Below are 22,766 nucleotides of genomic sequence, written 5' to 3'. Positions count from 1 at the left end.
GTTATACATGGCATGGAATTAACATTCATCTTCTCTCTTCACACAGGTAATCAACTGAGCCACCCTGAATGTATTTACTCCATTCACTGCTAGCAAGAAGCCTGAATGATACAACTTCCCACCTCTGTTGCCTCTATTCTCTGCTGCAATATATCCAAATGGTACAACTCCATACTTCTGCTGCTTTACCATTTTGCTGCATATTTTAAAGTGCTTGCTAAAACTTTGGTATAATTCATTTGTTGCACTGTATGTAATACTTACTGCTTTAGATCCGTGACTGGGGCCTTTCTAGATCTTATCAGGTGGAAGGTGCTATAGCATATTGACACATCTTGGCCTAGTGCCTTTGATCATCTAACCATCCCCTGGTGTGCTGGCCCCAGCTGCCAAATTATACCCAACCAGCTCCCACAATCCCTCTCTCCTGACCCTGTAGTGTGGCCTATATATGTAGTAGTTCCTAAGGGGAAGCACGCAGTGTGGGGTGCACGCAGGCATCTCATAAGCAAAGCATCACAGAAGCTAAGCATCCAGCAAAACGGCAGTTATACATGGCAGTTAGTCAGGGCAGGAGTCAGGTAACCCACACTTTGCTCTCCCCTTTAACCATGTGTTTTATTTTTATCCTCCTGTGTTCCCTTGCCATCCACATTCACCACCCTATCCCCCCTCTATCACGACTCATACACATCAGCCCCTCTATACTTCCCTTTCCCATGTACAGCTCCCACGCACTCCTCACCTTCCTGAGAAACCTCAGCCCATCTTGCCCAAACACATCGCAGAAAAAAACTACTTACAATTCCAACAACTATTTGCTCTTTATCTTCCTACTCCTACTGATTTCAGGGGACATCTCCCCCAACCCTGGTCCACTATCCCCCAACCTCGACCCCTACCCTACCTCATATTGAAATCACAATAATCTTATTAACAGTACTTGCACTCCCTCATCTCCATCTTTTAATTGTGCCCTCTGGAATCCACGGTCTGCTTGTAACAAGCTTCCTTTCCTACACAACTACTTTCTGAACAACTCTCTTAATCTGTTGGCCCTCACTGAAACCTGGATTCAGGATTCTGACACTGTCTCTCCTGCTGCCATTTCCTACGGTGGCTTACAATGCTCTCACTCCCCGAGACCCACAAACAGACCTGGTGGTGGAGTTTTCTTACTCCTGTCCCCACAATGCACTTTCCAGGTCATCCCCCCAGTTCCATCACTCTTATTCCCTTCTTTTGAGGTCCACACCATCAGGCTCTTCCGTCCCCTCTCCCTCAGGGTAGCGGTCATATACCGGCCCCCAGGCTCACCCACCCACTTCCTTGACCACTTTTCAGCCTGGCTGCCGCACTTCATGTCCTCAGAACTACCAACCCTCATCCTGGGAGACTTCAACATCCCCATTAACAGCCCTACTTCCACATCTGTATCCCAGCTTCTATCACTAACCACCTCTCTAGGCCTCTCACAGCTTTCAACCTCTGAGACACATAAGGACGGTAGCACCCTTGATCTGGTCTTCTGCCGGCTCTGTTCAATCTCCCACCTAAATAACTCACCGCTTCCACTCTCTGACCACAACATTCTCTCCTTCACGCTCACAAATCCTCGCCCACCCCAGCTCACTCCTACCTACCACACAGTCAGAAATCTACAAGCTATTATATCTCAGACACTTTCAGATTCCCTACACTCATCACTGTCCCCAATCTCCTCTCATTCCTGTCCTAATCTGGCTGTTAATCACTACAATGACACTCTTAGAAGCACCCTTGACCAAGTAGCTCCCCTCACTCTCAGAACCTCCAAACACAGAGTAAAACAGCCCTGGCTCACATCGCAAACTCAACTTCTCCAGCGATGCTCCAGGAGTGCTGAACGCCTATGGAGAAAAACCCGCACACCAGAAGACTTCATCCACTTCAAATTTATGTTAAGAACCTATAACGCTGCCCTTCACCTCGCCAAACAGACCTACTTCACCACCCTGATCTCCTCACTAACCTACAACCCCAACAAACTTTTTGACACTTTTCACTCCCTCCTCAGGCCAAAAGCACAAGCCCCTATCACAGACATTTGTGCTGATGACCTGGCCTCCCACTTTACAGAAAAAATAGATAATATCCGTCAAGAAATCTGCTCCCAACCACCAAGTGCTGTAACTCCCATCCCTTCCTGCATCTCCCCTGGCTCACTTTCCACATTTGATCCCATCACAGAAGAAGAAGTCTCCAGACTCCTCTCCTCTTCTCGTCCGACTACATGCACTACCGACCCCATTCCTTCACTCTCCTCCAGTCTCTCTCTTCAGTCGTCACAACCCACCTAACTACAATCTTTAATCTCTCCCTCTCCTCGGGCATTTTCCCATCCTCCTTCAAACACGCCATTGTTACTCCATTACTAAAGAAACCCGCTCTCGACCCATCCTGCACAAAGAATTACAGACCAGTCTCCAATCTCCCCTTCATCTCTAAACTTTTGGAACGCCTAGTTTACTCCCGCCTTACCCGTTACCTCTCCATTCACTCCCTTCTAGACCCTTCACAGTCCGGCTTCCGCCCCCTACATTCGACTGAAACTGCACTCAAAGTGACCAATGACCTTCTGACAGCAAAACGTACCGGTGACCACTCTCTGCTCATTCTTCTTGACCTATCTGCAGCTTTCGATACTGTTGACCACCATCTCCTACTCTCTAGGCTCCAGTCACTAGGCAGTAAGGACATTGCACTCTCCTGGTTCTCTTCCTATCTCTCTGACCGCTCCTTCAGTGTTTTGTTCTATGGCTCCACGTCATCTCCTCTTCCTCTTGCTGTCGGGGTACCTCAGGGCTCAGTCCTTGGCCCCCTTCTTTTCTCTCTCTACACGGCCCCAATTGGACAGACCATCAGCAGATTTGGCTTTCAGTACCATCTTTATGCTGATGACACAACTATACACATCTTCCCCTGACCTTACCCCCGCTGTACTACAGAACGCCAGTGACTGTCTGTCCGCAGTCTCCAATATCATGTCCACTCTCTATCTGAAACTCAACCTCTCTAAAACTTAACTTCTTCTGCTCCCACCGTCTACTAACCTCCCTAAATCTGACATTTCCCTCTCCGTGGGTGGTACCACAATAACACCCCGGCAGCAGGTGCAGTGTCTGGGTGTTTTGTTTGACACCAATCTCTCCTTCACCTCCCATATACAATCTCTTGCCCGCTCTTGCCGCTTACACCTAAAGAACATCTCTAGAATCCGCCCTTTTCTCACTATGGAAACAACAAAAACCCTCACTGTTGCATTGATCCACTCTCGCCTGGATTACTGCAGCGCTCTATTAATTGTCCTTCCCGTCACTCGACTATCCCCTCTCCAGTCCATACTTAATGCAGAGGCCAGGATCGTCCATCTGGCTAATCGGTACTCGGACGCGTCCGCTCTTCGCCAGTCCTTACATTGGCTGCTCATTCATTATAGGATCCAATTCAAAGTACTTGTTCTCACCCACAAAGCTCTCCACAGTGCGGCACCCCCTTACATCTCTTCCCTCATTTCTGTCTATCGGCCTAGCCGATTGCTGCGCTCTGCAAACGACTTTCGACTAACCTCTGCACTAATCCGTACCTCCCACTCCCGACTCCAAGACTTCTCCCGTGCTGCTCCTATCCTCTGGAATGCTCTACCTCAAGAAATCAGGACGATCCACAATTTGCATAGTTTTAGGCGCTCCCTCAAAACACACTTGTTCAGAGCGGCCTATCACGTTCACTAATCAAAGTCATTCTCTGTGTAAGTGTGCGTGTGTAGCCCATTCACTATCTCCATCCATCCTTCACTCCCTCAAGATGGCTGGACCTTCATTGTAAATACACAATTGTAAATACTCACCTGTACTTTGTATCTCCCCCACCTCATTGTAGATTGTAAGCTCTCACGAGCAGGGTCATCTTATTTTGCTTGAATTATTGTATTGTGACTTGTGTTTTGAAACTGTTAAACTGTAAAGCGCTGCGGAATATGTTGGCGCTATATAAATAAAGATTATTATTATTATTAATCAGTATTCCAGCGCATTTACATAGATGGCATGAGTTTGGGGCATAAAAACCTGCCTACAGGTTCCCTTTAAGTTGTGTCCTGGAGCAGTAACTTCATGATTAGAGAGCAAGCAGATAATTATAGAGGAGTTTGTTATCCAACCAATTCTACGGAAGCTTATATTGGGCAATGTTGTGTAATTTAGTGTTGTCAAAAAGGAGCATAATTTTTAGTGTTTAGTATTTTATTTTTGCAAGTAAGCTCCATAAGTATTTTAACCTGCCACGTGTAAATTTAGCATCAATCGGAGCTGCGGCAATGACAATGCGGCTGAGGGTCTCGGGAAGGAATGGGGTGTGGAGGGATATGAGTACGACTTGTGTGATATTCGGAAGCGAGTGGTAAATCAGAGTACATCTCTGGTGAACATCAAACCTGCCAGGAGCCCACCACATCCCCCCGAGAGAGGCACAATGTGATGTATACAACCACCTACGCACAACTGTACTGCATGGCTTATGCACAATCCAACACTAGTCTGCAGAGATTGCAAGTACCACCCAAAGTCAAATGATTGCAGAAAGCACCACTGGCTGCAGGACCCTGGATCTACTCATACAAGAATGGGAATAAGTAAATTGCCCTACAAAGGAGCATTGATTGATTCCATAGAGGTTCCCAAAAGTCCAATATGGCACCCTTTATAATAAATGGAGATGTAGTATACTATTGTGCATGGCATTGCCACGTGATCCCATTTAATTAAAATGCAATACCAATGGTAGCCTATTGACAAGAATGGCACTGTTTCTGGAAAAATTGTAAATGAATGCTAGGGGAGGTTTCCTGAATAGAGGTTTGTCCATGACTTGAAAAGAATTAATGCAAGAGCCAATCAATGCGACGTACGCTATACTCCTGCTTTTCATACAATGCCTCACCAATAGCTTTGTCTCAACAAAAATCAGGCCTGGCAAATATCAAAATGACCACATTGTTTCCTTCACCTTTAAATATGTAGGTTTTTTTTAGAGTTACCCTTTAAATTTAGAAAGAGCCAGCTTGTTATACCCAAACTGACCAGAAGAGGGAACCAGATAACTGCCAGCAGAAAGCCAAAAAGTGAAGCTCCGATCCTGCAGCCGGGACTCAATGTAGAATGTGCAAAATCATCGCAGGAGAATGGGACATTTGTGTTTTTTAATTAATTTTTCCTTAATTAATTGATATTTCCTATCTATTATTATTACCTTCTTCAAAATGTATCGATGATATAAGGCCACACTTTCAATCCATTTCCATGGGATATGATATTATGGGCAATGTCAACAAATTAATGCCATGATGTAACATATATTATTATTATTATTATTATTATTATTATTATTAATTATTATAATTATTTTAGTATCAATCTATTTTTGCACACTTTTTTAACATTTTATAAATGTCACAATTGTATATATATATATATACAGTATATATATATATATATATATATATATATATATTGCATTGCTTATATACGCACCATTAGAGAATACGTAAAAATGTCCATGCAATCTATCCCAGTAAATTGTGCCTGCGCATAGAAATATACATCTTGGCACTGATGGGGTTAACTGGTACCCAATCTGCCCCAGGCCCTTAAGGTAATATTATAACAAAGCCAGCAAAGGGTTAAATCAATGAAGAAAAAGTTCCAGAAAGAGTGAAGAGACAATGAGAAGAACAAAGGGACTAATGGAAGAGTTAAACAATGACAAGTGGATGAGTCTGATAGAAACAGAAGGCGCCACACGTTACATATAATTTTTCCTGTTAGCCATGGATTAGACATAGATTTATAAAGATAGGGGGCGCTATGAGAGTAAATCTGGGCTGCGGGGCCCTGTATCTGCTGGTGGGAAGTGCTTTTGTGACAAGTTACAAGCGTCTGGTCATTCTTTCCTATACGGTGACGGATTCAGTTCACTGCACACGATATTATAAGTCGCTTCCCCAGAATAACAGATCAGCACTTTCCACGCAGCAAATAACCGAGAAATATGTGATTTACCGTCAGCGCCATTAGAAGCGCTTGTTAGCCAGATTTAGGGGGGTTCACTATTTTACCATAAGTGAAGTTGTCAGATACGGACGAGATCACACGCGGCCTTATTGCAAAAAGAAACGTTCCCCATCATAAAGAATAAGGAACTTTATAAATACACAGTCTATATTCTAATCACATTCAGAGCTGCAATCAAAATTCTGCTGGTATCCTGTTAGTATTAAAGGAGTTGTCCAGTGCTTTTATATCTATGGCCTGTTGGTATCATATAGGCAGGGGTCCATCACCGGGAACCATCAATGATCAGCTGCCTGCAGCGCCGCTGGCGATGGCCTGTACTGTGGAGTGAATGGGTCAGAACCGCACAGCTCCATTCACTGTGTAGTGGCCATTCTCAGGTACTGCAGCTCAGCTCCTGTTGATGTGAATGTGATTAGAGCCGAAAACAGCCATTGCACAATGTAATGGGGGTATTGGCCCCTGCCCCCCAAAATGCAATAAATAGTCATCAAAATGTTTATGCCCCAAAATGGAAACAATAAAAACTACAACTCGGCGAGCAAAACTACAGCATCAATCGAAAACTAAAAAAAAGTTGCAGGGCTCAGAAAATGGTGATATAGAACTAGCCGCGGTCTAAATCATAGAGCAGGATAATCGTGCTGCAGAGCTGACACCGTCGAGACAACAGCTGCCCGAAGTCTGAATCCACCGGCTGCTGCTGGTACATAAATTATTCTAGCAGCTCATCCCTCTCAGCCGCCTCCATGACTCCAGATTGACCGGAATCATGTTATTCATCATCATCATCATCATCATCATCATGTAAACTTGTAAACCACACACAGGTGTAGGAGAGCTGGGTTTGTCCAATGAGCCAGAGTCAAGTTTGTCCTGTGGAACAGCGCAACAGTTATCTTTGCTTTTACATAGGACTGCAGGCAAACCTACGGCATAATCCTAATGCGCAGTGATAATAAAGGACAAACAATGGTGATAAAATGGCAAATTCAGCTCTGCTGCTCCTCTATGTAGATATCTATCCCAGTTCTTACAAAATTCCATCCTATGGAATTATATTGAATATTTTCATCGCTCCATATGGGAATCTTTAAGGATTTTTGCAGAGTATAACTTAGGCTAGTTTCACACTAGTGTTACCAAGCGCAGCGCAGGGTCGCCGCTAAGCTCCACCCCCGGATGCGCCCTCTCCGGTCAGCTCCTCCTCTGGGCGCACGACGCTGCATGCGACCAGCGTACCCTATATTTAACGTTGGGTATGCTGGCCGTGCGCTGGTATGGTTTTGCCGGCGCATGCGCCCTATTTGCGCTGTGCCGACGTGCGCCAAACGCACTCTGTTGCATTTTTGTGCGCTCGGCGCAGCGCAAAAAGGGCGCATGTGTCGGCAAAACCATACCAGCGCACGGCCAGCGTACCCAACGGGGGCGGAGCTTAGCAGCGGCCCTAAGCTTGCAAGAACAACGGCAACCTTGTGCAATCGTTTGATTGCTGATCATTCCGTGTGCAGTGGAAGTGTGGTCAGTGTGTCTAAACAGGCTATGGAAGACATGAGGGTTCTTACGGGACACTAATATTGATGTATTATCCTTAGGATAGAATAAGATTTGTGGGGGTCCGACTCCCATCTCCCCCAACAATCAGTTGATCAACGTGGTAGAATTCTGTAAATTCTGTAACTTGTATACCATTCATGGCCACTATTCAATGCACGGGGCCGTGGCAGTTCAGGCGCAAAATCAACTGATTGATGGAGATGCCCAAAGTAAGACCCTCACCAATCTGATATGATCAACATTAAAGTCCCAGAAAACCCCTTTAACAAATATACTTACTTTCTGATTACTCCGCTTTTTTTTGGGCTCTTTGTAATCAGAAATCCAGCAGAATTTTGAGCGCAGCTCTTGATGGGTTCAGATTTATTGAATGCAAGATAAATAAAAAAAAGTATTGGCTAAGTCTTTCTTTTTATGGTGGTGCTTGCTGTGCAGGGATCTCCTCCTGTTCATCATGAACCTGCTCACATCCTCTGATTAATAATTACTCATCGTCGTGAGAAAAATAAGCAAAAGGAAATCTCCCAACGACGTCATGAAGAAAGTGATACATTGTAACAATTTTACCAAGTATTTGTCACACTGTGACGGTCTTCAGTAAGGAAGAGGAGCCTCAAACTGTCCCTGGAGGGGGGACTCAGTCCATGCCCCGGAGGTACTCTTTAAGGTAGAGAGGCCCGGGTCTCCGTCCTTGCTATGTTCCTGTTAAACCCTAATCTGTCCCTCCTTCACTCCATGAGGCATGGGACAGAAATGTAAGGTAAATAAGACACAAAGACAAAATAATGATACAGAAAACCTCTATCATAGAAAATCACCAACCAACAATAGGGAGGAGGATAGAGACATGGAGGAATAAACTAAATAGGAACAGGGACCAGGAGATAAACACACACGTACTACAGCAAACCATAGAACACTACTACAACAACTCCACTCCAACCATTTAGCTTTAGAATACAGCACAGGAAGACAAATCTTTCACCGGCAAGGACTAACTGCCCAGAGCCATTACATATAGTGAAAGTAAATGATAAGCAGTTGCACCTGAGAACAACCAGGCTGTATGGTCTCAGTCGGCATGGAAGGAGTCCTTAACCCCGTCAAAGGAAATCTATTTAAAATAGGGCACGGATCACGCATCTCTAAAGAAGAAATGCGATTCATTACCCGACGTGACGGTCTAACTCAAGGTCTTCCACCCTCTTGTCAGTATTTAAGATTTTAGAACTGCAGGTTTGTTTCCTCCATATCCTTAAAAGAGGACATAAGAGTCACCTGTATTCACAAATGACTGAGATCCACAGATATAGCAGAGCCGGGGCTGTCACACAGCAAAACCTTCGTGATTGCACCATTTCCCTGATGCGCACACGGGTCATGATAACTGTTAGATTTTTATCTACACATTTTTGCAACATTTTGAAATCACCTCATTATTTATATATTTGCTTCATTTTGATATTTTAAATGCATTTAAGCGTTAGAGGAAAAAGTCAAATGCATAAGTATTCACACCCTTCAAGTGCATGCTGCTGAAACAAATGTTTTTGAACCTGGTAGATACCCAGTGTTGCATGCCCCTTTAATAACCACCGGCATAACTGAGTTTTCACGATGCATGAGTTAAAAACCGTGAATGACTGCATCAGCTCTGCTACATCTCAGTGTTGGAGGTTTTTATTAGTTTTGATGGAAGTTACCCTTACAGAGTACCAAGAGGCTTTTTTTTCTTCCTATGGACCACGAGAAGCTCTGTCCTCTAGGGTTGGCGGCGTTCGCAGATCTGCAGGAAATCAGTAATACTATGATGCACCTCTAATTATTTGGATACATAAAAACTATCTGAAAATCTGCAACCATTTCCCAAATCTAAGAATTTCTTCCTCAAATTTAAGTCACTTTGTGATCAACTTCTTCTTTCCGTGCAGCATTAAAACCCCCTAAGACGTCTGCACCATCAGAAATCGAGAACTTTTTGTACTTGGCGACGTGAATGTAAATTTTTATTATCATTTTAGAATCACATTTAGTTTTTTTTATCATAATTTTTAATTATAACTTCACACTAATATTTTAGATTTTTTTAAGCATATCTCCAGTAAGTCAAGAAAAACTCCAAATAATCATTTTTCTAAATCCTTGCATGAGAGCATTTGGTATTTTATCTACTGGTATTTTTTTTTTTTTTTATAATTTTGGGATGATATTTCATGTTTTTTTATATTGTTTTTATTGTTTTTAATCAGATTTTTCAACAATTTTATTATATTTTTTTTAAATATATTTTATTTGGAATTTATTTTTTTAAGTTTATTTTATGTCTTTTTTTTTTAGATCGTCTCACTCCTAAATCAATACCGTTTAATATCTTGACCTTGGCGACGAGGGATACAGCTGCTCCTCCGCCCCCTGCGAGACGCTGATGAGATCCCGCTGTGCTAATTGCTGTTGCGGTGGAGCTGATTACGAGCGCGACGAGCATTAAACAAATGTTCTGTTTCCATCAGGGCAATAAATAATGTTTACAAGCAGAACCAGAACGCAATTATGATATTTAACAAGAATTACGCTGGAAGTAGTAAAAAAAAAAAAAAAAAATCTAAATTCTATTATATGTTTCTAAATATTTTTTTAATTGAATACATTTTTATTGAAATTTTGCAATTTTCCCAAAATACTCAGTAAGTTTCTAAACAATTAATTAATATTGGATGCTCTCCTTTCATATAAATACACAGTGATGGAAGACCATGGTTGTAAGCATATGAATCAGATGTGGGTTGTCATTTGGAACTGTGGTGATTTTATGCTTTATCAGTGATGTTACATGGGACTGCAACCAAACCTACTTAACCCCTTAACCCCCAAGGGTGGTTTGCACGTTCATGAGCGGACCAATTTTTACAATTCTGACCACTGTCCCTTTATGAGGTAATAACTCTGGAACGCTTCCATGGATCCCAGTGATTCTGACATTGTTTTCTCGTGACATATTATACTTCATGTTAGTGGTAAAATTTCATTCATATAACTTGCGTTTATTTGTGAAAAAAATGGAAATTTGGCTAAAATTTTGAAAATGTAGCAAATTTTCCAACTTTGGATTTTCATGCCCTTAAATCACAGAGATACGGCACAAAAAAAAAAATTAATAAGTAACATTTCCCACATGTTTACTTTACATCAGCACAATTTGGGAAACATAATTTTTTTTGTTAGGAAGTTATAAGGGTTAAAAGTTGACCAGCGATTTCTCATTTTTACAACACCATTTTATTTTTTAGGGACCACCTCACATTTAAAGTCACTTTGAGGGGTCTATATGATAGAAAATACCCAAAAGTGACACCATTCTAAAAACTGCACCCCTCAAGGTGCTCAAAACCACATTCAAAAAGTTTATTAACCCTTCAGGTGCTTCACAGGAATTTTTTGAATGTTTAAAAAAAAATGAACATTTAACTTTTTTCAGAAAAAAATTACTTCAGGTCCAATTTTTTTATTTTACCAAGGGTAACAGGAGAAATTGGACCCCAAAAGTTGTTGTGCAATTTGTCCTGAATACGCTGATATCTCATATGTGGGAGGAACCACTGTTTCGGCGCATGGCAGAGCTCGGAAGGGAAGGAGCGCCGTTTGACTTTTTCAATGCAAAATTGGCTGGAATTCAGATCGGGCACCATGTCGCGTATGGAGAGCCCCTGATGTGCCTAAACAGTGGAAACCCCCCACAAGTGACCCCATTTTGAAAACTAGACCCCCCATGGAACTTATCTAGATGTGTGGTAAGAACTTTGACCCCCCAAGGGCTTCACAGAAGTTTATAACGTACAGCCATAAAAAAAAAATCATATTTTTTCCACAAAAATGATCTTTTCACCCTCAATTTTTATTTTCCCAAGGGAAACAGGACCCCAAAAGTTATTGTGCAATTTGTCCTGAGTACGCTGATACCCCATATGTGGGAGAAAACTACTGTATGGGCACACGTCGGGGCTCGGAAGGGAAGTAGTGATGTTTTGGAATGCAGACTTTGATGGACTTTGATGGAATGGTCTGTCGGTGTCATGTCACGTTTGGAGAGCCCCTGATGTGCCTAAACAGTGGAAATCACCCACAAATAACCACATTTTGGAAACTAGACCCCCCAAGGAACTTATCTAGATGTGTGGTTAGCACTTTGAACCCCCAAGTGCTTCACAGAAGTTTATAATGCCCGGGCATGAAAATAAAAAAATCATATTTTTTCCACAAACATGATCTTTTAGTCCCCACTATTTTATTTTCTCAAGGGTAACAGGAGAAATTTGCCCCCAAAAGCTGTTGTCCAATTTGTCCTGTGTACGCTGATACCCCAGAAAACTACTCTCTGGGTGCGTGGCAGAGCTCGGAAGGGAAGTAGTGACGTTTTGGAATGCAGACTTTGATGGAATGGTCTGCGGGTGTCATGTCAAGTTTGGAGAGCCCCTGATGTGCCTAAACTGTGGAAATCCCTCACAAGAGACCCCATTTTGGAAACTAGACCCCCCCAAGGAACTTATCTAGATGTGTGGTGAGCACTTTGAACCCCCAAGTGCTTCACAGAAGTTTATAACGTAGAGCAGCTGGTGGAAATTTCCAGTGGGAACAACATTTGTCTGTAAATGGTATTAGAATCGTGCTCACGTTGTTAATAAACAGAATTGTTTATGCTCATAATGGTGGGCATTTCTTCTCTCCGAGCTCTCGCGGCTAAAAGGACGGAATCCCACAATTTGGCCTCACCGGCGATCCCGTATTTTGACTTTGAGTCAGAATACACAGCTACAATACTAGGTAACAAGACCGTTCTGGATATGCCCGAAGATACCTCCCAATGAAATCCTAGGTACAGTAGGGCGCCATTCACAAGGCTAGCCTTAGCACCTGATGAGGTTGGGGGTCCCCTAGAAGCGGTAGGCTTCACCCCCTGCTCACTGCACGTACTGTCCTGGGTAATTTCTCTTACATAAGACAGAAGGAAAAACTGCAGAGGACGAGTCCATGCCTTATGTCATGTGTGGGATATTGTGTCTTTGGAGGGTCTCCCACTTCCCTGGAACTTTACAGAGCTACGGGGGGGAACCTCTACACATCCCAGTCTCTTCTGTTCGCTCATCCCTGTCAGGTTGTAATTTTAGGACCCCCTTTGAATGGAAAGCAAAGAAAAAAAAACTAACAGTAAACCACAGACTTCACTTCTGTCTATGGGAAGATTTTATCTAAAAATCTCAATAGAATTTTTTATCACTTAAATATTTTAATTGGACGTACGGGTCGTGTATATCGGTATATAACAGTATGCTATAGGTGGGGAAAAAAGGGCTAAAAAGTAAGATATATTCTTTCAGTAAAGTTACTAAAACACTAGGAATTATAATATACGCATTTTTAATTTCCTAGATTAAATAAACAAGAAAAAAACAATATAGACGTATTTCATATAATGAACACGGAATTTATGGTTATGGATAAAAATGGGAAATCAAAGCGAAATAATTACTTTTTTTTCTGCATTTAACACGTCACAAGCATCACATACCGTCATATACGTGTATGGCAAAATGACACTTAAAAAAACAAGATGTCATCCAGTGACGTTGATTATAAAAGTATAAAAGTTTTGGCTCTGAATGCGTTTAAAAAATTCTTCTTTTTATCTTAACAAGTACGTACGGAAGTTATAGGCGGTATATTTATATAGTTTACTCGCTTGGAAAAAAAAAGGTTAACATTCTTTCAGCATTTTGAATAATTCCATCACACTTGGATTTCGCTTCCGTTTTTCAGTACATAGTGTTGTAGAATGAGAAGTGTCATTGGTAACGAAAACGGCAAAAAATAACACAAACCCTCAAATGTCTACGATGACAAAAAAACAAAGGGAGAAATAAAGTCAGAAAAAAACAAATACTGTCCGCGTCTCCAAGGGGTTAAACAAATAGATTACTTTGAAGGTCGTGCCCCTTTACCAAAACGCCGTCCACTTTGCAAGTTTGGAACGACTATAAAGCCTGAATTAAAATGTATGTAGGCTTTGTATAGCATCCTTCACATTCGTCCGGTGCATCAGATGTTGCGCCGCACTGGAGTTAGAGCAGCATCATAAAACGCTAGATGCTGGACTGCTGCACAAAGCGCACAACTTCACATCGGCGGGGTATGACTCCTGGCTTTTATGGACATTTACATTTGGCTCAGTAGACCATTATGATATACATTAAAAACTTGTATTGTTTTTTTTTCAGCTAAATGTGTCATTTACATTTTACAGGGAATAATTATCTTGTGGGTTAGGCTAGATTTTAGCACCTGTATTAGAGCCCCAGCATTAAACTTAAAAGTCTTCGTCTAAGGCTACTTTCACACATCAGTTTTTTGCCGTCAGGCAGGATCCGGCTATTTTTAGAAAAAACGGATCCGGCATAAATTTTGGAGAACTGTAGAAACAGATCCGTTTTTCTGCCGGATCCGTCTAGCAGGTTATATCTGTTTCCTGGGGGCTGGCCAATTGGATCTGAGCATGCGCAGTGGCTGGATCCGTCTTTTTCTGGATCCGGCGCTTCCAGCTTTTTCGCCGGAGACAAAAAACGTTACAGTAGCCGTTTTTTCCAGACGCCGGAATGAGACAAGTAGCCGGATCCGGCAAAAAACGGATGAAACGCAATGCCATCCGGCACAATCCGGCGCTAATGCAAGTCAATGGGGAAAAACTGGATCCGGCCTTGCATTTCGCCGGATCCGTTTTTTAAAAAAAAAGCCGGATAGCTCCTGACGGCGAAAAACTGATGTGTGAAAGAGGCCTAAGCCACATTCAGCCTACGGTATAGTAAGATTTCTGCGCTCAGTGGGTAATTTACTTACCGTATATTCCAAAGATATACTGAAAGGGAATTTAGATTGTGAACCCCAATGGGGACAGCGATGACGATGTCTGTAAAACACTGCAGAAATTAATGGGGCTTTTTTTTTTTTACCTTCGCTTTGCAGTAAAAATGAGAAGGAAACTTTATTCTACAGGTCAGTACAGTTATGCTTAGACTACATTTATATAACTCTTTTTCAACTACTTGAAAAAAAATAATAATAAAAAACTTTGAAAGAAAAATTTGCTTTTAGCTGCTCTGATCCCAGCGCCGTGTTTTTATTTATCTATTGTATCTGGGAATGTTTTTCTTTTTTGTTCCAGCAATAATTTTTATTGATACAACTTGGGGAATACATTCGACATTAGGATACCTTTTTATTTCATTTTTTTTGGGGGGGAGAGAAGCAAAATGACAAAATAAAAACAACTATTTTGATTTTTTTCGGAGAGGTTGTTTCGTCTTTTACTGTATTGGATAAATATTTTGATATTTTATTATTTCTGGTGATTACGCATAAGGCGATACCAAATATTTTACATCTTTTTATAATTAGTTATTTATTGTTTGGGGAACATCTGTCGGCCATCAGTGTGATGTGATTGCAGTTTATCGATGGGTTGCCTTGCAGTCGGGGAATACTGAAGATCCCCGTTTCTGCCATCTTAGTGTATCTGTGAAGCCCAGCCATCTCATAGGAGAACACAAAATTCACAATACACTACAATACTATAGTGTACTATAGTATTGCAGTGTATTGTATGCGCATCCAAGTGCTCACAGGTTCTAATTCCTTAAAGGGACTAATTAAAAATGTAAATAAAATTTAAAAGGTGTATTAAAAATTAATAAAATAGCAACATATAAAAGATTGAGTCACTTAAACCTATATATCATTTATTTTAAATATTTTTTAAGATTTTATATGTAGGAAACCTTTTAAATGACACGGTCGAGCTTCAAAACGGCATTTAAGATGATAAACTTTTGATAAGAGCCAATATGGAGCAGCTACTCTCGGGAGCCTGTTGTGCAACCCAGCCGGCACCTGCATTATATGCAGCTGGTTCAGCTCCTGGGATCGCAGTGAGCGCATCCATCATACAGGTATGGGGGATTTTCACAAAGACAGGGGAAGCATCAATTCAACTAAAGCTAGCCATACTCCTTAGATGGCTCATTTAGCTGACAGCTAGCTCTGACCGATGTCTTCTCTATCATGAGAGGGGAGCGGGCAGCTGACAGTCATTTTTGCCTTGAAATGAAAAGGATTGGGCATATTGAAACCAAACTGCCTGACCCTTCTCTTTAGGAACATATTTCATTAGCAAAAATCAGGACACCCCCATACTCATTGGATGGCGGCTTCTCCCCTTGAGATCGACGGGTTCAGCGAACATTTATAGCCGCCTTAATGCTGGATGACTGATAATGAAAACCATATTTTGCTAAAAGAAAGGTTTCACAATCTTTTTGTTTTAAATTTACACCAATTTTGGAAAGAAAAAAAGGATTCTAATTTTACCAAAATTGTGGCCGTTTACAGAAATCTAACTGGTAGCCAATGAATAATATCAGAGGCGCACGGAAGAGCCATAGGGGTTTATTCCCGTGTAAGCGCTGTACTTCACATAACCATGTCATGAAATGCGCAGTCACCAATGAAGAGTGTTCGCAGCGTGTTATCACTGGGCACCGTCCGTGCCACATCATTTCACCTACCTCAATACGACTGATAAGAAGCCAGCGACAGTAGTAGTATCGGCTAATTATCTGAAGACAAGGCTCTGATATAAAGCACTATTTCATCTCTTGCAAAGAGAATTCACAGTTTGGTGGCATAGGGAGTCCCTTTGGTATCGTTTTATAGAAACATGGGTGCTTTCCACGCCACCACATTGCGCCTCCACATGGCTCTATATTACAGAGCTGTGGACGCTGTTTGCCGCCATATAGTGCTGGAACTGTATTATAACACTGCACGTTCTGTGTGCTGCCATGTAGAACCCCTCAACAGCACCATATTACAAAAACCATACACACTCTGTGCCGATATATGGCACTTTATGTGCCGCCATATAGAGCCTCAGAGCAGCACCGTATTACAAAGATGTAGACACTCAACTTGTTGCCATATAGTGCCTCCATATGGCACCGCATTATAGAACCATAGGCGCTTTATGCACCACCAAAGCACTGTTACAGCATCGTACAGGGGACCTATATGGCAGCACACAGAAATATTCTTCCCTAGAAGCTTCGCTCAGTAGTTTGGTATCCAATGAAGAACATTTCAGTTGGGGGCAGACGGTCACTTCTTTTAGATCTTAGTAAGTTGCATTTTTGATGTTTATTGTAACAATAGCATAAAACCTTAGGATCGGACCTGTGCGTTTTTGGCCATTTTTACACCAAGTGATGAACTACTGATAATCTATTACTCCTCGGTGATGACCGCTCATCAAGCTTCCTCAATGTGGTTTTATAGAATTATTTAAATCTTATCCCTAAGATACAAAAAAATCAATCATTTACACCATCAATCCCCACCTCTCCAGCACTCACTTCGGTGGTCCCTGGTGGTCTGGTAGTCCATCAATCACCTGACCACTGTAGACAATCACTGGTGTCAGCGGTCACAAGCTCTATATGCAAGTATCACCAAGTCCAGTTTTTGGCTGTAGCAGTCACATGAATGATGGACGGGACAAGGCAGGGAATACGGGGGCGCCAACACCGAGGTAATGGGGGACAGAAAGAGTAATTATTTCTTTATTTTTTAACATTCCCTTTTCTAGGGCGAGCTCCTAGAAATATAAAAGCAAGGTAGTCACAATTGCCAAAAATGTGCAGATGGAGAACCAATTGTACAAAATGTAATTAAACCTTCCTGGAGATCCTGGTAAAGTCTGTAGTAGAAAAGGAAGTGCGTAAAGTCACCGATAATGATAAGAAAACCCAAAATCTTCTCAGATAGTTCTCTACTTTCGTGGATCCTTACGATATCATGTCTGGACAGGTGGACAACCACCAGTTATTGTCCAGAGGGGCATTGATAAGCAGCTCCCAAAATTTAAAATCAAGTCCCTTCTGAGATGGTTAAGAGCCACCACCTTGGACCTTCTCGACGAGAGACCAGTTGACTCTCAAAAAGTTGTCTGTCGATATCTCAAAAAAAGGACTGAGGAGAGAGGGCAACCAATGCCACAGACTAAACACAAGGGCACACATAACCATGGCGTGATAGCAGCTCCATGTACACGATGTAGACATACCTTATCCTACTGTGACCCTTGGCAAAAATTGAAAGTGCTCCTTGGTAATTGCTGACCTTGACTTGCATTCGATACCAACCTGTTACTACTGAGTGAATTTTCGGCTTTTTCCAAAACTAAAAGTATCAAACTACTTGTCCTAAAATACCTATGAAGCCCCATGTGCATTTTTCAGATATTTCTTTCCTAACATTATTGCACGGTGGCTCTGTGGATAGTACTGCAGCCTTCTAGTACTGGGGTCCTGGGTTCAAATCCCACCAAGGACAACATCTGCAAGGAGTTTGTATGTTCTCCCCGTGTTTGCGTGGGTTTCTTGCCACACTCCAAGGACTTACTGATAGGGAAATTTAGATTGCGAGCCCCAAATGGGGACAGCGATGATGACGTCTGTCCATCGCTGCGGAATATGATGGAGCAGGCAAAATAAATTATCATCTGATCTGCTGTTATTTTTCTTTTTTGATTTTAGAACCCTAAAGAGAATCTATGAAGAAAACCCAGAAGTTTCTGAATGAATTTCCCCATTTGGTATGTAAGACTTTCCACCCTGAACACCCCCTCTCTTCAGTCTACCTGTTCAAACGCATCAACAAACAGTAGTGTAAAAAGTAAAATAAAACAAAAATAAAGAAAAAAAAATATATATGAAAAAGGTCAACGTAAAAAAAAATAATAAAAAAAAAATGCAAAAAAATAAAATAAAAAAGAACTCGTGGAGACAATTCATATCAGGGCTTCTTAAAGTAACCAGGAAGAGGACATTAATCTGTTTCACTTTTAAATTCAATCATGTAAAGAAAAATAACCTACAGGAAGAGCGAAAAATAAAGGGAGTCCCAGTCCCGATATGTATCGCATGGTGGAGTAATTATAGGGGCGCAGAGATCACAATAACATACGAACACCGGAGACTGGAGGGGCAACAAAGGTTCCTCTGCCCCAGATGTTACTACAAGGCCTGTGACATCGGCGGACCTGAATTTCATCAGCTCTAAGGCCACGTTCAGGATTTGGTCAGTATTTTACATCAGTATTGGTAAGCCAAAAATGATAATACTGGCAATCGGAAAAAAATATCCGCAACTTTGTCAAATTTAAATTGATTTTATTTTGCTGTAGATTTTAAGTCACATAAAGCCCTCTGGACATTATATTGAAATGGAGAACCTCCATCTATTTTATGAAGCCACGTTAGACTTCATGACAATTCAGACTTCATTTTGGAGAAAATATAAGAAGGAAAAAAAAATAATATTGCTTACTTGTAAGCAAATTTATACAAAAACCTAGGGACCTATTTAATAAATACATTAATAGTTATCCAAAAATTGAAGTTTCCACTGTGTTTGAGGCTCCGTTCTGAATTATCCATAATTATTCTAAATGTTTGCAATTTTTCAAAATTGTTTTTCTAAAGAGAAATCCTAAAAGGAAATAAACTGACATCGCTTTTAATTTTTAATCCGCTTTTACAATGCCAAGTTGGACAATGGCCTTGCACCCGCAAATTTATCAAAAGGATTTGGAATACGTTTGCGGCGCAAAATATAAAAAAAAGTATGGATTTATTATTTTTAGGATAATTATAATAATTATTATTATAGGGTGGGCTCATTTAATATTGGTAAAGAGCACTGTCCACCTTTGTATTTTACAATTTCACCTCGCCATGTCCGGGCGGTCCCCTACTGTATTCAGGATGTCAATGAAAGCAAATTTGTTTTTGTTTATTCTTTGCAAAATTTATATATATTTATTTCATTTTTATTTTAAAATTAAATATTTATAGAAAAGGCCGAAGTTTATTTCATTTTTAAGGCCTGTTTTACAAATATTATGAAGCTTTTTGACCCCCATTTAATATTGGGCTTCTTAACAAGGAAGGACCTTTTGGCCTCCTTCAGGCTCCTGGTGCCGGATTTTTGCTCTCCCTTCAGTTATGGTGCGGGATCTATACATCTTTGGCCGTCCTTGATGTAGGCCGGATCTGCAAATTTTGTCAATTGCAAAAAAATTCCTTTTTTTGTGTTCATTTCCTCTCCTGGAGATCTGATGCTCATTTATCACCCTCACCTCCTGTGCTATAAATTTCCTTGGATTATGTTTTGCTCATCCCGCGCAAATTGCTTATATTAAGACTCAATTATAAGCAAGAAAATTAATCAATTCTGAAAAAATTGCATTATCATCCTTAGTTTAGGCATTATGTATATTTTGTGCTAAATCTCAAAACTTTGACAAAAAGTCTAAAAAAAAAAAGTTTTTAAGTAAAATGAAAAAGTAAACATAAAATGATAGGTAGTAATTAGAAAAATAAAGGAAAATAAACAAATAAAATTAAACAAAAATTGAAAGAATTTTGCATAAAAATTATCAAAAGCAAAAAAAAACAAAAACCTAAACTAGTAGTAAATTTGATATAAAGTAACTGTTTCTACATCTTACCTGTAGGATCTGGGGCACAGATGTCTCTGCTCCTGGCGCTGCGCGTTCTCCTTGGGTTAAGGTCTGGTAACCTCCTCCCACCGCACACAGGAAGCTTCTGATCTGGGGCAGCATCAAATCATTCGGTGAAAGACACAGAACAGCTGAGACATAAGTAGTGAAATGTACAAAACCAATGACAACACGTAAACTTTCTGAACGACGAGTCGCACAACTCTACCATCACAGGGAGAGAGCGACTTTCGTATTTGTGAAATTAAAAAAACTTGAAAAACTTTTCAAAAAGTTTTCAAATAGTAAACAAACTTTTTTCTTCTCTGAAAAACTATCACTTTAGATCCACTGACCCAGCAAACAGTATCACCTACGATAGGCTTAGATACATCAACTCGTCATACATGAAGTGCTTAGATACATCCGCTCCACAGACAATGTAACACTACACTACGATACTTCAGCTCAGCAATAAAGGATCTCATGTAAGGGATGAAAGCAAATCTGTGGCCTCATTATCACTAGTGCTGTGTACATCCTACCGCAGCGCTGCATGGGTTAATGTTACTTTCTCTAATCACAAGCAGAAGACCATTAACTAGCAACAAATTCATATAATAGATTAATTAACCCCTTAAGGATGCAGACAATTTTTCCCATTTTTGCGCTTTTGTGCTTTTCCTTCCCTACTTATAAGAACCATCACTTTTTTTTTATTTAGTGCTGCCTTTTTCTGATGACTGTCATGGCAGTACTCACATGTTGATGGAAAAATAAAAAACGTTATGGTTCTCGGAATAAGGGATGAAAAAAAAAATCGAAACTTCAAAAATGAAAAATCACCCAGCCTTTAAGGGGTTAAACGTAGCCTGCAGGTGGATTTCATTGGAATAACAAGATTGCAGTGATTTGGGCCTTTAAAAAGAAACCCAATGGCACCCCATGATCAAGTCATGGAAGGACAACGGGCACCTAAACAACTTTGCTAGCCCTAAATGCCACTGTCAGATTGGATAAACCTAAGAGAAAGACAGAGAGGTCATATTATTTTCTAAAGTCTGATAGTAAAACATTTCTCTGCCTCCTTCATTTATATCTTGGTTGAAGATAGGTTGGAAAAAGACGTCGAAGAAAGTCCACTTGGACTCTGCTTTTAAAAAGACTGGTAAAAGGAATCCAGTGGTTTCTGAAGTGTGGGAAGCATGTTGTCACAGCGCAGGGTCTTACGCGTCTTTCTGCGCGTGCTGTCTGGCGCGCTCCTGCCTCTCGGTGCGTCCCCGCTCCCTCGGCACCAGGCTCCTGCCCACGGCGCTCAGCCTCCTGGGTAAGCTGAAGCGCTAGGCCCCGCCCCCAATATGGCAGCGCCCACCGCTGCATATGGCCGGCGTCAGCTCTGGTAAGACGCCTGATTATCTCATGCGGTGACGCTGCCTGCAGCTTCGCCCTCTGTGTCCTCAGGCCCCTCTTGTTCTCTGTCTTTGCTGCGTTTAGTACCATGGTTCTTCCTGTCTAACCTCGGCCTGCCTTTCCTGTGCTCTGCCCTCCCTGTCTCCCTGGTGCTTTCCCTCCTCTGTCCTGCTTCCTACTTCCCTCTCCACGTCTCAGTTATTTGCCGTACAGCCTGTATTCATTTGTTTGCTTCTTTACATCTACAGCCTCCGTTCCTGTGTGCCCCTGGGCCCCCGGTTCCGCACCCGCTGGGTTACTGCCATACCCTGTATGCTGCCTCTTGCTCTCTTACCTCAGTCGTCCCTTTGGTTCCGGCTGTCGCGGCTCTATCCCCGGGAGGTCTGTCCCTAACACTCCCTGTATAGGGGGTGGTCCTCACCTGGGCACTCGCCTCTGGGGGCTCTGGAGCCGTGACCCAGAGGGTCCACTTCCAGGTACACCTTTACTTTTCCCGCCACACCGTAACAGCATAATCAGGCCATGGACCCCGCCGGAGCCACGGCCGCTCAGAAGGAGTTAGTCTTTCTTCGGGAGAATCAGACGCGCATGATGTCCTTCATGAAAACCATGGACTCATGTCTGTCTACTCTCCAATCCTCTGACCCTGGTAATGCCGCCCAGTTGGCTGGCCTACAACAGGAATTGGCGCAGCAGCGAAACACCCAGTCGCATATCCTCAGCTATATGGCCTCGGTGGATGGTCGGTTGCTCGCCTTGCAGGCGGCCGCATCTACTCCCCCAGCCACGGGTTCCCATCCTCCTCTGCGGTTAGCCAAACCTCCTCGATATAACGGAGACGCCAAGCTATGCCGGGGTTTTTTAAATCAGTGCCGTCTCCATTTTGAGTTGCTGCCCCAGCATTACCCCGCTGACCGAGCCAAGGTGGCCTTCATCATTTCCCATCTTGAGGGGGACGCTTTGGCTTGGGTCAATCCGCTCTGGGAACAAGATGACCTGGTAGTTACTCAGCTTTCCGTGTTTTTGGATACATTTCGTCGAGTTTTTGACGAACCGGGCCATTTAGCCTCTACCACTGAGGCTTTATT

General features: G+C 41.9%; 1 protein-coding gene across 1 annotated transcript in view; it reads right to left on the bottom strand.

Moving 5' to 3' along the window:
* The window catches only part of LOC141056066 (T-cell surface glycoprotein CD4-like), a 47,023-nt gene extending 26,691 nt beyond the window's left edge, over positions 1-20,332 (bottom strand). The window contains exon 1 of the mRNA XM_073552732.1: positions 20,278-20,332. The gene's annotated coding sequence lies outside the window, so the exon portion shown is untranslated. The remainder of the gene's footprint in view (positions 1-20,277) is intronic.
* Positions 20,333-22,766: the final 2,434 nt, after the last annotated feature.

This window comes from Dendrobates tinctorius, unplaced genomic scaffold (genome assembly GCF_039654945.1).
Source record: "Dendrobates tinctorius isolate UK_male_01 unplaced genomic scaffold, ASM3965494v1 ptg000196l, whole genome shotgun sequence".
NCBI lineage: Eukaryota > Metazoa > Chordata > Amphibia > Anura > Dendrobatidae > Dendrobates > Dendrobates tinctorius.
The sequence above is the reverse complement of the archived record's forward strand: the minus strand, read 5'-3'. Positions and strand labels throughout refer to the sequence as shown.